At 37.7% G+C, this 12,240-nt stretch overlaps 1 non-coding gene across 1 annotated transcript; it reads left to right on the forward strand.

The window, feature by feature from the left end:
- The first annotated feature begins 11,860 nt into the window (after window positions 1-11,860).
- LOC139020253 (small nucleolar RNA SNORA51) lies at window positions 11,861-11,992 on the forward strand. The gene has a single exon (XR_011473261.1). It is a non-coding gene; the product is annotated as a small nucleolar RNA SNORA51 (small nucleolar RNA).
- Window positions 11,993-12,240: the final 248 nt, after the last annotated feature.

Genomic DNA, 12,240 nt, shown 5'->3' on the forward strand with positions numbered 1-12,240 from the left:
TGCATTTGATATTAACTTTCTGTTTTTATAACAATATAGGCATTATGTACAGATTGATTGCATGCCCACTGACAATAAGATATAAAATTAAGTATATATATATATATATATATATATATATATATATATATGTGCTAGATTTCAACATTCTCAGTTAGCACTCCTAAAACACAACCTTTGTGGTGATTTTAAAACATATCTAATTTTTTTTTTCATGTACAGTCTTTCAGGAGATGAGGCTAAATTTCTTTCCCCTTGGGTGTTGGCTAGACTCAGTGTTTGTTACTAATAAAAATAATGAAAGAGAAGTGACAATGTGCGAATAACCTTTAATTTCTCTTCCTAGACAGCTAAAGGACACTGGTTTCAGCTCTCAAGATTTTACCTAACTATCATAATTGACTCATATTTTTGCATATTCAAGGAAAATGAGGAAGCAAAACCCATAAATAAACAAATAAAATAGACTACATTGTCTGTTTGCTCTACATCAGGGGTCCTCAAACTTTTTAAACAGGGGGCCTGTTCACTGTCCCTCAGACCGTTGGAGGGCCGGACTATAGTTTAAAAAAAAAACTATGAACAAATTCCTATGCACACTGCACATATCTTATTTTGAAGTAAAAAAACAAAACGGGAACAAATACAATATTTGTATTTGCATGTGGCCCGTGGGCCGTAGTTTGAGGACCCTGCTCTGCATGATTTTCTCTTAGTCCATCCAAAATTAATCTGGACTTTAAAAAAAATTATCCTAAGTTTTCTACCTCTGACCTATAGTAACCACAATGATAGAGTTCTATGGTCTGGCATTTGACATATAAAAGGGAAAATAAAGTATTCATGTCATTATTTCCTCCTTCAGTAAAGTCTTGTGAAAACTGAAACTAATATACTTTCCTGTCTCTGTGTGAAAGAATTCTGGAACTAGGCATCCTTTCCTGTCCCTATATTAAACAATACTGAGGACAAGAAAAAGGTAAAATAGATGTTTGCTACAATTACATTTTCATTACTTGTTCCTGGAAAATAAGACTACGCAGTATCTGAACATCTTACATATCAAGATGAACTTAACCTCAAGACATCTGCCTCCCTGGGCTCAAAATCCAGAATTAATATTTTATGAACTCTGCCCACTCCAAACTTTAACCCTAATAATATTCTTTCCTGATTTTCTTATAGGAAGGATACTAGTAATTATCTCCTAAGGGATTGCTATCCCTTATTGCACTTGCAATTTGGCTTAAAGGCTTAGCTTTGTTTGATCAATAATTTTTTTGCTTGTCTTATGAGGATAAAGACTTGTTTTCAAGATTATTGGCCCCTTTAGAAATAGAATACATGTAGAATTTGACATCCAAAGCTAAATAAATGATTATGACTCTAGCTGGTATCTGTTTCTCCATTGAAATAATATATCTTATATTTTTAATAAATTGGGAAACATGAGGGAGAAAATAAAGCATTTACAGGATATAAAAATATAACTTAAATAATCTAAAAAATTATTGCATTGAAATCATCTTAGTTTATCTAGAAATTAAATTATTTAGTTTTCTAAGGGTTTAGACAGTTTAGTTTCCTATTACTAGTAAATATCCTAAACAAGTGTATGAAAAGAGTAACAATTGAAAAAACAGTAAAAGGTAATTAACATGCTCTACATGGAATGGATAGTCTTTAGCTCTTTTTAATTTATATTTTAGTGCAAAATATTTTCAGACTTTCTACTGGGAGTAAATTCTGACAGTGCTAAGTGGAGCAGGAGTGTGACTGCCACTGGATGACACTAAGGAATGTGAATAACAGAAAAGAGAAAGTCACTTAACGGCAAACTGTATGAATTGCTATTCATTCTTCACTTAGGAATATCCCTACATTGTTTTTTATTAATTATAAAATATTTAATTTTTGTGCTCTTACCTGCTTCTGGAGTTAGATGTCTGGCCATATTTGAATAGTTCTTGTGTCACTCACTCAATGATCATTTGGACACGTGTGAGGGAAGTTGGCATCGTAGAATCAACTCTCACAATTAGATGAGAGTTCAAAGCCTTCTAGTCAATTTATGTAAACTTGGATTCTGCCTTATTATTATTCGTCATCCTATTTATTTTATTTGAAGGTCAAGATGAACAGTTTATTCTCATAACAATCTATCAAATATTTTAAGAGAGCCAGCATGCTTTATCCTTCTATCACTAGATTTATCTACCATTCCTCAAAACCATTATATTTAGTTCTTTGACCATTGTCACTTTTTTTATTCTAATAATTATTACAAGTATCACATACTTTGAACTAAGATTTTTTAAATGTATTTTTTTTATTTATTTCAGAGAGGAAGGGAGAGGGAGAGATAGAAACATCAATGATGAGAATCATTGTTAGGCTGCCTCCTGCATGTCCCCTACTGGGAATCAAGCCAGCAACCCAGGCATGTGATTTGACCAGTAATTGAACTGTGACCTCCCGGCTCATAGGTCAATGCTCAATCACTGAACCTCACTGGCTGGGTCAGACTAAGATTTTAAAAAATAATTACAGAGTAACAAGAAATTGAAAAGAACATACAGAGATATTTCAAGTACCTTTTAACCCAGTTTCCCCCAATGTTTACTTCTTACATATTATATGCAATATCAATCCCCAAGATAGCACATTGATACAATGTGTATAAAGTTCTATATCATCTTTCACATGTGCGGATTTGTGTAAGCATCTTCACAATTAAGACTTGGAACTGTTTTATTAGCACAAAATCTTCTTCATTCTATTTATTTGAAGTCACACCCATTTGTTCCCCACTATCAGCCCTAAACCTGACAGCCATGGATCTGTCTTCCATAGATATAGTCTATCTCTTATATAATGCTATATGAACGGAATCATATAGTATGTGAGCGTTGAGATTGGATTCCTTCACTCAGTGCAACACCCTCGAGGTTCATCCAAGTGGTTGTGGTTCATCAACAGTTTGCTCTATTTTACTGCTGAGAATATGACTCAGTTTGTTTAACCATGAATCTACTCAGGGACATTTCAGTTTTGGGTTATCATGAATAAAGCTGCTATGGACATTTATGTACAAGTTGTGTTTGGACATCATTTTTTATTTCCCTAGATAAATGTTCAGGTTTCCGATTATTAGGGAATATGATAGCCCTACATTTAGGTTTTTTCTTTCTTGACAAAATTTCCTAGGGTCTTTACCATTTGACATTCAAACAGCAACAAATTTCATTTCTCCACATCCTTGCTAGCATTTGGTATTGTCACTGTTTTTATTTAAGATACATTAATATATGTGTAGGGATATCTACCCTGGTCATTATTTACATTTCCCTAATGGCTAGTGATGTTGAACATCTTTTTACAGACTTCTATGTCATCCATATGTTGTCTACTTTTACACTTATAATGTTCTGTAGCATACCTATATTGTCTCTGTGTATTGTAGTGCGTGTGTTGTGTGTATATAACAAATTCTCATTGGTTTCCTAGCACACCACTAACGTAATTTCACAATTCCATGCATTACGTCCCACTGAACATCAAAATATCATTCATTTCTACTTGGGAAAAGATATGACTTTTTTCCGATAATTTACTAAGTTGATATCTATGAATAAATATAGTATATAAAACTTATAGTTACCTGGTAATTAGCCAACTCCATCAACTAATTCTATCTTTTAAAAACTTATCCAGTTCAGAAACAAAGATTTATTAAGTTAACTGGAGTTATATAGTCATCAAAGCAGAAATAATTCTGGTTATTTTTTTAATCCAACTGACACTGTAAATTACACACAGATCTCATGACTACATCTCCAAAGCCAATTCAATATTTCTATCTTCCAAGGAAGTGGCCACTTCAAAATTTTCAATCTAACAAGACGCAAAATACTTTCTCATTTCTATTATGTTTTGAAATAAACTGATATACTTATGTATTTATGCAGACACACCATTTCTATATAAATAACAGGAAATCAACTCAAATATTAAAGGGGTCTGAAGTCTGATAAAACAGAAAGAGTTATGATTAGTTTTGCTGTCTTTATTCTAATTTATGCAGCACAAGTTACTTTATAAGACCTGAATTCCTTTGAAATACATTTAAGTAAAAACTTAACATTGATTAAAATGCAGAGCTTCACAGATAACATTTCCTAGAATATTTCCTATCATCTGAGATTCCTGGGTTTGATTGTCTCCACTTTCATATTCTTCCCTCACCATCAGAGGAATTCTAACACAATATGCAGTTGAAAAGTCTTATATCTGCACTTATGAGGCCTATAGAGGCCTCTAACCATGTTAGAACATAACGGTTAGGAGCCAAGTCTCTTTGGTTCAAAACCTGTCTCTGTAACTTACTAAGAGAGCAAATTAGGGCAAGTAATTCTGGATTTGCACTTTATAATTTCTTCATCTGCAAAATAGAAAAGTGATGGAGCATAGCTCCTTGAGCTTCAGGGAGCATCAATTGAGATGGCACACATAAAGAGTTCAAAACTGGATCATTAAAATAATACATGTTAGCTATTTTATTATTGTTTATATATGATAAACAACAAACAATTAGGAATTAAATCTTAAAATGTAACATCATTTATATTAGCACTCAGAAAAAAATGTAATACTTAGGTATAAATCTCACAAAATATGTACAAGATATATGTGAGGAAACCTACAAAGCTCTGATAAAAAAAAAAAGCCAAGAATAACTGAATAAGTAGAGAGGTATTTCATGGTCATGGATAGGATAACTCAATTTTGTCAAGTAACCAGTCCTTTCCAACTAGACATATAGATTCAACACAATCCAAATCCAGATTCCAGTAATTTATTTTTGTGGCTATTGTCCAATTGATTCTAAAGTTTATATGAGAAACAAAATATCCAAACTAAGCAGCACACTATTGAAGCAGAAGAACAAAATTGGAGGATTAATGTTACCCAATTTCAAGATGTACTATAAGGTTGCAATAATGCCAACAGTGTGGAATTGGCAAAAGAATAGACAAACAAATCAATGTGACCAGATAAAGAGCCTAAAAATAGAGTCAACTGATTTTTGATGAAGGAACAAAGGCAATACAATCTAGTTAAAATGATATATAAAGCAAAAGTTTAATTAAATTTAACTAAATTTAATTAAATTAATTTACGTTTTATAAAAATGTATATCAGTTTTAAAGTAATAAAGAAATAGGCATATTATTTATCATATGTTATCATATGAATAACTACAAATATAAATGAAAATGGAAATATATATTTTCTCCCTTTGTCACTGTCAGGTAGTCTGACTAATGTTTGAAGAAGTAAAAAGTACCAGTTCACTTCATATTGCTTTTGTACTTATTTAAATTGTCTTACCATGTTCCTGTGTTTCTAGTTTTATAAATGAACAAAATAAATATATGTATGTTTCCAAATATAAAGTAGTAATAAATATAAAAAGCTGTATAACAAAAGGATATAAATGTTTTTATTTTTGCTATTTTCCTGAGGACTCATAAGAAGGCTTAGCAAAACACACACACACAAAAAAAACACACACACACAGTCATTTATTACTATAATTTGAATAATTAAGCAAACTACTTTTTCAAGTTTTCTGAGTTTTCAGAGAAATTATTTGAATGAGATTTTATGAATTTAACTATGTGATCATTAAAGATTAGTTCATTAAAGATTTGTTAAATACCTATTTAAACCAGTCATTATGCCAATTCACAGAAACACAATAATAAAAGAAGCCACAGTTTTTGCTCAAACAAGGAGGAGATATAGCTGACTTTTAAAAATGTAAAATTCTATACTAGAAAAATATCTTCTATGTTACCACAAGAGAAACAGATCATTTGGAGCAGGTTTACTAAAATTGTTTGAAAAGCAAGACCTTGAAAATAAGTAGAACCTCAAAATATGAAAGACAGTCTAACGGAGTGGGTAACAAGTTCAAGAATTAGGGAGTGTATCAGTTGAGGTGGATTAGTGGGCCAGAGATGAAAATATTTAAGTTAGCAGAAGTTGATTGGTTCATGAGAAAAGCAGTTTAATCCAAAAAAGAGCTTTGGTTTTATTCGATCAACACTAATATTTACCGAATTATTTTAACCATAAAACTAATATACAACAAATAACATTTCAGGAAGACTATTTTGAAAGCCATATTGAGGCTGGATTAAGTAGAAAAATACCAGAAACAAAGATACATCTTACTAAAGTATTGTATTATCTTAGGACCTGCAATTTGTTGTTTAGTGGGAAGATGAAAAAAAAAAAAGAGTATATGGAATCTTGAAAAATGAGATTAAAATAATTTTGTTTTCCTACTTGCTTGCTTGTTTTTATCTTTTTCACCTTTTATAGAAGCAAATTGACCTTGTCCAATAAAAAGTAATGGTATATATTTTCATAAGTGAAAGATAATAAGTAAACCGTTGTATTCTTTGCTTATTTCAGTTAATATAACTGATATTTTAATTTCCACCAATATAACCAAAATTATTATTTTAACAATAATTTAATTTCAAATCTTAGATTTAAGATTCTCATTTTTTTTTCAAAAACTGTATCCAAACATTGCAAAAGGTGTCTCTACTTCTCTAAATCACTCATGGTAATAAAAATTGTTTTTGTATCAACCTTAACATCAAAATATCTAAATTTCATAGATCTTTTAATGATTTATAAAGTTGTGGCAATCAGACCAATAGAACATGGGTTTGTTTATTATATATGTTTTTGAATAAATAACACATTATGTTATATTTAACATAGTGTGTGTGTGTGTGTGTGTGTGTGTGTGTGTGTGGTGTGTGGTGTGTGTGTGTGTTATAGCACTGTGTGCTATTTCTGGTAAGCATAATGTCAATCTCTGCTTTTTTTTCTTCCATCAGTTGAGATTCTCATCCTTCAAAATCAGGCACAAAAGGCAGAAAATTCCCCTGCATAAGGTCATTTGACTCATAGCTCATTTTGACTGAAGTAATTGCTATCTTATTTTTGACATAACTTTCCTAAAATCCAAAAAGATTCAAATTTCAAACATTTGCTACTCCCAAATTCGTATATACTGAGAATATTGAAGCACAAAATAAGCCATATGTAACTTAAAATTTTTACTTACTACATTATTTTTTTTACTTCAAATGTCTCTAAAATTAGAAAAGACACTGAATGCCAACCCTGAAAATCCTTATTTAAAAGCAATTTGAATTGACATAATTAACATAAATCATTCTAATAGGGTAATTTTCTATCAGTTATGACACCATCACATGTGCAGTAATTGGGGCTTTTCTAAATAAAACATAACCTTTTATTCTGAGATAATGCCATGTGCCTCTTCTGCATTTTGACTCAACTGAGGGTCAAATTATAATTTTAACCTGAATAGATAAAAGTATTTTATTTAACATATTTATATTCACAGAAATGGGTTGGTTCATGAGAAAAAATAGTTTAATCCAAAAGAGAGCTTTTGTTTTATTCTATCAACACTAGTAATATTCAACATATTATTAAAAACTAGGGGCCTAGGGCACTGCGGGGTGGGGGGGTGTCCCTCAGCCCAGCCTGCCCCCTCTCACATACTGGGAGCCCTCAGGGGATGTCCTAGTGACAGCTTAGGCCCGCTCTCTTCTCCCCTTGGGGAGCGGGCTTAAGCCGCAGTCTGGCCTCCCTTTGTGGGAGGTGACCAGGCTGATCGGGGAAGACACCAGCCCCATCACCCCACTGCTGCAGCCACTGCCAGTCACCGCAGCCACCAAGGTTTTTTCATTAACATGGACTCCAGTCCCTTCACCATGAAAAAATGACAACTTTCTTTAGGCATTTTCAAGATGTGTCTTTCTTAGGATATGACATTTCTTTATTATATTTTTTATCCTCACCTGAGGATATGTTTCCATTGATTTTTAGAGAATGTGGAAGAGAAAGAGAAAGACAGAGAGAAACATCAAAGTGAGAGGAACACTTTGATTGGTTGCCTCCTGCATGAGCCCTGACCTGGGCCCCGGCCAGGGAAGAGCCTGCAACCTAGGTACATGCCCTTGGTCAGATTGAACCCAGACCCTGCCATCGGGAGGCCAAGGCATTATCCACTGAGCCAAACCGGCTAGGGCAGGATATGACATTTCTTAGCCCTCCAGCAGCGGACCTTCATTTTTTTCACCAGGGGTGTGGTGAAAAACCCTAGATCACCTTTTTGAATTCTTATTACCCACATTACTAAGAATATTACCAGTGGCATACAGGGAGCTTAACCAATGAACAGTCAGAAAAGGTGTTTCCTCTGTAGTTCACACCAATCGCCTGCTTGGTCCCCCCGGCCCCAGCCTGACGCCTCTGGCCCAGGCTTCAGGCTTGGGCTGGGGACCCCCATCTCCCTCCCATCGCCGGCTCTACCCTCGCCCAAGCCTGATGCCTCGGCCAGAGGCATCAACCCCCATCACCCTTCGATCACCAGATTGGCCCCTTGCCAAGGCCTGATGCCTCCGCCAGAGGCGTCAGGTCTGGGCAGGGGACCCCATCTTTTTCTGATGGCCAGATTGGCCCCTCGCCCAGGCCTGACGCTTTAGCCAGAGGCATCAACCCCCATCACTCTTCAATTGCTAGCTCTGTCCCCTGCCCAGGCATGACGCCTCTGGCCCAGGCTTCAGGCCTGGACAGGGGATCCCCATTTCCCCCTTATCACTGGCTCTGCCCTCACCCAGGCCTGACACCTCAGCCAGAGGTGTCGACTGCCATCACCCTCCAATCACCGGATTGGCCCCTTGCCCAGGCCTGTCACCTCCACCAGAGGTGTCAGGCCTGGGTAGGGGACCCCCATCTCCCCCTGATCACAGGCTCCACCCCTGACCCAGGCCTGATGCCTCTGGCCCAGGTATAAGGCCTGGGAATGGGACCCCCAGACCCCTCTGATGATTGCCGGCTCTGCCCCCTGCCCAGGCCTGATGCCTCTGCCAGAGGCATTGACCTCCATTACCCTCTGATCACCGGATTGGCCTCTTGCCCAAGTCTGATGCCTCCGCCAGAGGGGACCCCCATCTCCCTCTGATCACTAGCTTCTGGGCAGCTTTTGGGGCTTCTGGGGCCGGCCTGCAGCCTGGGATCAGATCTGATCACGGGGGGTAGGCAGGCGACTTCTGGGGTAGCACACGGGGGCTTGGATGGTGGCTCTCGCGCTGGTGGCTGCGCTGTCCCACCCTGCCTGCAGTTTGCAATTGGAGGGTAATGGCGGTTAATATGCATATCATGCTGATTAGCCAATGGGAGGAATAGCAAAGGTATGGTCAATTACCATGTTTGTCTATTATTAAATAGGATTCTATGACTACATTATAAACAATCAGATGCAGTAATTATGTTATGGTAAGCCATTTCTGTTTTCTTCACCCTGGTGATTCCCTAACATCGTATCCCACCCAATTTATAACCCCACCCAAGCTGTGCACAGTGGCTTTTGCATATGAATGGCCTGTCCTTTCTCAGCCTAAAACCTGTCAAACAAGCTGCACCTGGGTCAGGGAGCTTCAAAGCTATAAATAAAAGGCCCAAGGCCCACACAAGCACCAGCCTGCCTTGCTTTACAGTTGGGCCTCATCTGAGAACTTCCAAACATGATACAAAGAGGAGGAATCTGCAGATCTCTCTGTAGCTCCTGCTGGGTGGCCCCAGGCACTGTCTGACTTTAGACCTTCCTGGAGACTAAGAGCCAGTGTACCCAGTGGTCAGTGTGAGACCATGCCAGATTACAACTCTTCACATCTATAAGTGACACACTCAAGGGGCAGACTCAGTGAGCATCAAAGCCCCACTGAAACAAGTCTTACCCCATAAGGGTGTTTCCTGCACAGCAGCTCTCCCACTGTAGTCATAGCTGGTCCCCACAGCCAATTGGCCTAAGGGTCAATTCCTCCCAGTGACACCAACAGCAATCAAGGCTCAACTACAACAAAACTGTGCACACAGCCCACAAAGGGGTACACCAAGAGTGTCTACCTCAGGTAATTGGGAAGGCTGAGCCATTGGGCCCTATAGTACACCTACTACACAAGGCCACTCTATCAACTCAAGGAGACTTAGCAGCTACCCAATACTTAGAAACAAACACAGGGAAGCAGCCAAAATGTGGAGACAAAGAAACATGTCACAAATGAAAGAAATGGAAGAAAGCAAACTATTAGATATAGAGTTCAAAACCACAGTTATAAGGTTACTCAAGATTCTTCTAGAAACCTCCAAGGAACTTAGTGAGACCTTCAAGGATCTTAGTGAGAATGCCAAAAAAATGGAAAAGGACTAGTCAGAAATTAAGCATACACTGACTGAAATAAAGAATAATATACTGAGATTCAACAGTAGAGGATCCCAAAAATCAAGTCAAAGATTTGAAATACAAGGAAGCAAAAAACACCCAACTGGAAGAGCAAAAAGAAAAAAGAATCCAAAAATATGAAGATAGTGTAAGGAGCCTCTGGGACAACTTCAAGCATACCAACATCCAAATTATGGGGGTACCAGAAGAAGAGAGAGAGCAAGACATTGAAAACCTATTTCAAGAAATAATGACAGAAAACTTCCCCCACCTGGTGAAAGAAATAGACTTACAAGTCCAGGAAGCACAGAGAACCCCAAACAAGAGGAATCCAAAGAGGACCACACCAAGACACATCATAATTAAAATGTCAAGGGCAAAAGACAAAGAGAGAATCTTAAAAGCAGCAAGAGAAAAACAGTTAGTTACCTAGAAGGGAGTACACTTATGACTGTCAGCTGATTTCTCAGCAGAAACTATGCAGCCAGAAGGGAGTGGCAAGAAATATTTGCTGAGGTCCAACCCCAGTAGGTCCAGCGGTCCCCAAAGGTGTGGACGGAGTCGGCGAAGAAGGAATGACATGGAGACAGCGTTCAGTTGATCAGCAGCCTAGCCAGGATCTCTAGCCAGGAACTCCAGCCAAGTTCTGTCTTGGATCTCCAGTCAAGTTCTGTCTTGGATCTCCAGCCAGGTTCTGTGCAGGATCTCCAGCCAAGTTCTGGTGCCATGTTCTCTCGCTAGGTTCTCCAGCCAGGTTCTTTTGCCATGTTCTGTCTAGGTTCTCCAGTGAAGTTCTGTAGCCAGGTTCTGTCCAGGATCTTTTGCCATGTTCTCTGGCTAGGTTCTGGTTAGGATCTGATGAGGAGCTGATGAGGAGCTGATGATTATTGTCTTGTTACATCCGTATTTATGCCAGCCGATTTTAATCCTGTCAATTTCTATTACAAAGGTTAGGGCGTTTCTTATCTCCATTCCAGGGAGTAAAGATTATGTAGCTTAACTACCCGCCTGGCACTTAATTAAGGGGTTTTATCCCCTCCCTAACCTCAGGGAAAGATCCCCACCTCGGGAAACAACCTTTCTCGGAGAGGTGACCTTGGTTAAAACACATGGCGCTAAAGGGAGCAAACATATTAAGAACAGTATGCTATATACGCCAGGTCCCTTGAAACATATGCTGTGCAGATGTTTCTTTCCTGCAGCGACTGTGTCAAGCAGCAAGGATGGACCGGCTCCCGGCAAATATTCAAAGTGAGGAATAGCAAGAACCTACAACCAAGATTACTCTATACTCTACCCAGCAAAGCTATCATTTAGAATTGGAGGTCAGATAAAGAACTTCACAGACAAGAAAAAGCTAAAGGAGTTCATCACCCTCAAACCAGTTTTATATGAAATGCTGAAGGGTATTCTTTAAGAAGAGGAAGAAGAAGAAAAAGGTAAAAATAAAAAATTATGAACAACAAAAGTGACAAAAAATACATATCTATCAACAAGTGAATCTAAAAATCAAATGAGGGCCTCCTGGTGCTTACCACAGGCTGTGTTCTTACACTGACTATACAGAAATAGGATGAAGAGTAAACTTACCCCATATACACCTCAGCTCAGGCTCTTTGCCTGCTCTGTATTGTGAATGGGGAGACATTGAAAAAAAATTTAAAAAAATAAAAATAAAATGAATAAAAAAATCTGATGAACAAAATAAACTGGCGAATGGAATAGAGTGAGGAGCATGGAAATGGAACAGACTGACAATTTTCAGAGGGAAGGGGGTGTGGGGCAGTGCAGGAAGAGATTAGACAAAGATCTTATATGCTTGTATGCATTACCTATGGACACAGACAATAGGGTGGCGAGGCCTTGGGGTGGGGTGGGAACCAGGTGGAGGGGAGCTA

Source organism: Myotis yumanensis, unplaced genomic scaffold, assembly GCF_028538775.1.
Source record: "Myotis yumanensis isolate MYYU_CA2020_CCGP unplaced genomic scaffold, mMyoYum1.0.hap1 SCAF_11, whole genome shotgun sequence".
Lineage (NCBI taxonomy): Eukaryota > Metazoa > Chordata > Mammalia > Chiroptera > Vespertilionidae > Myotis > Myotis yumanensis.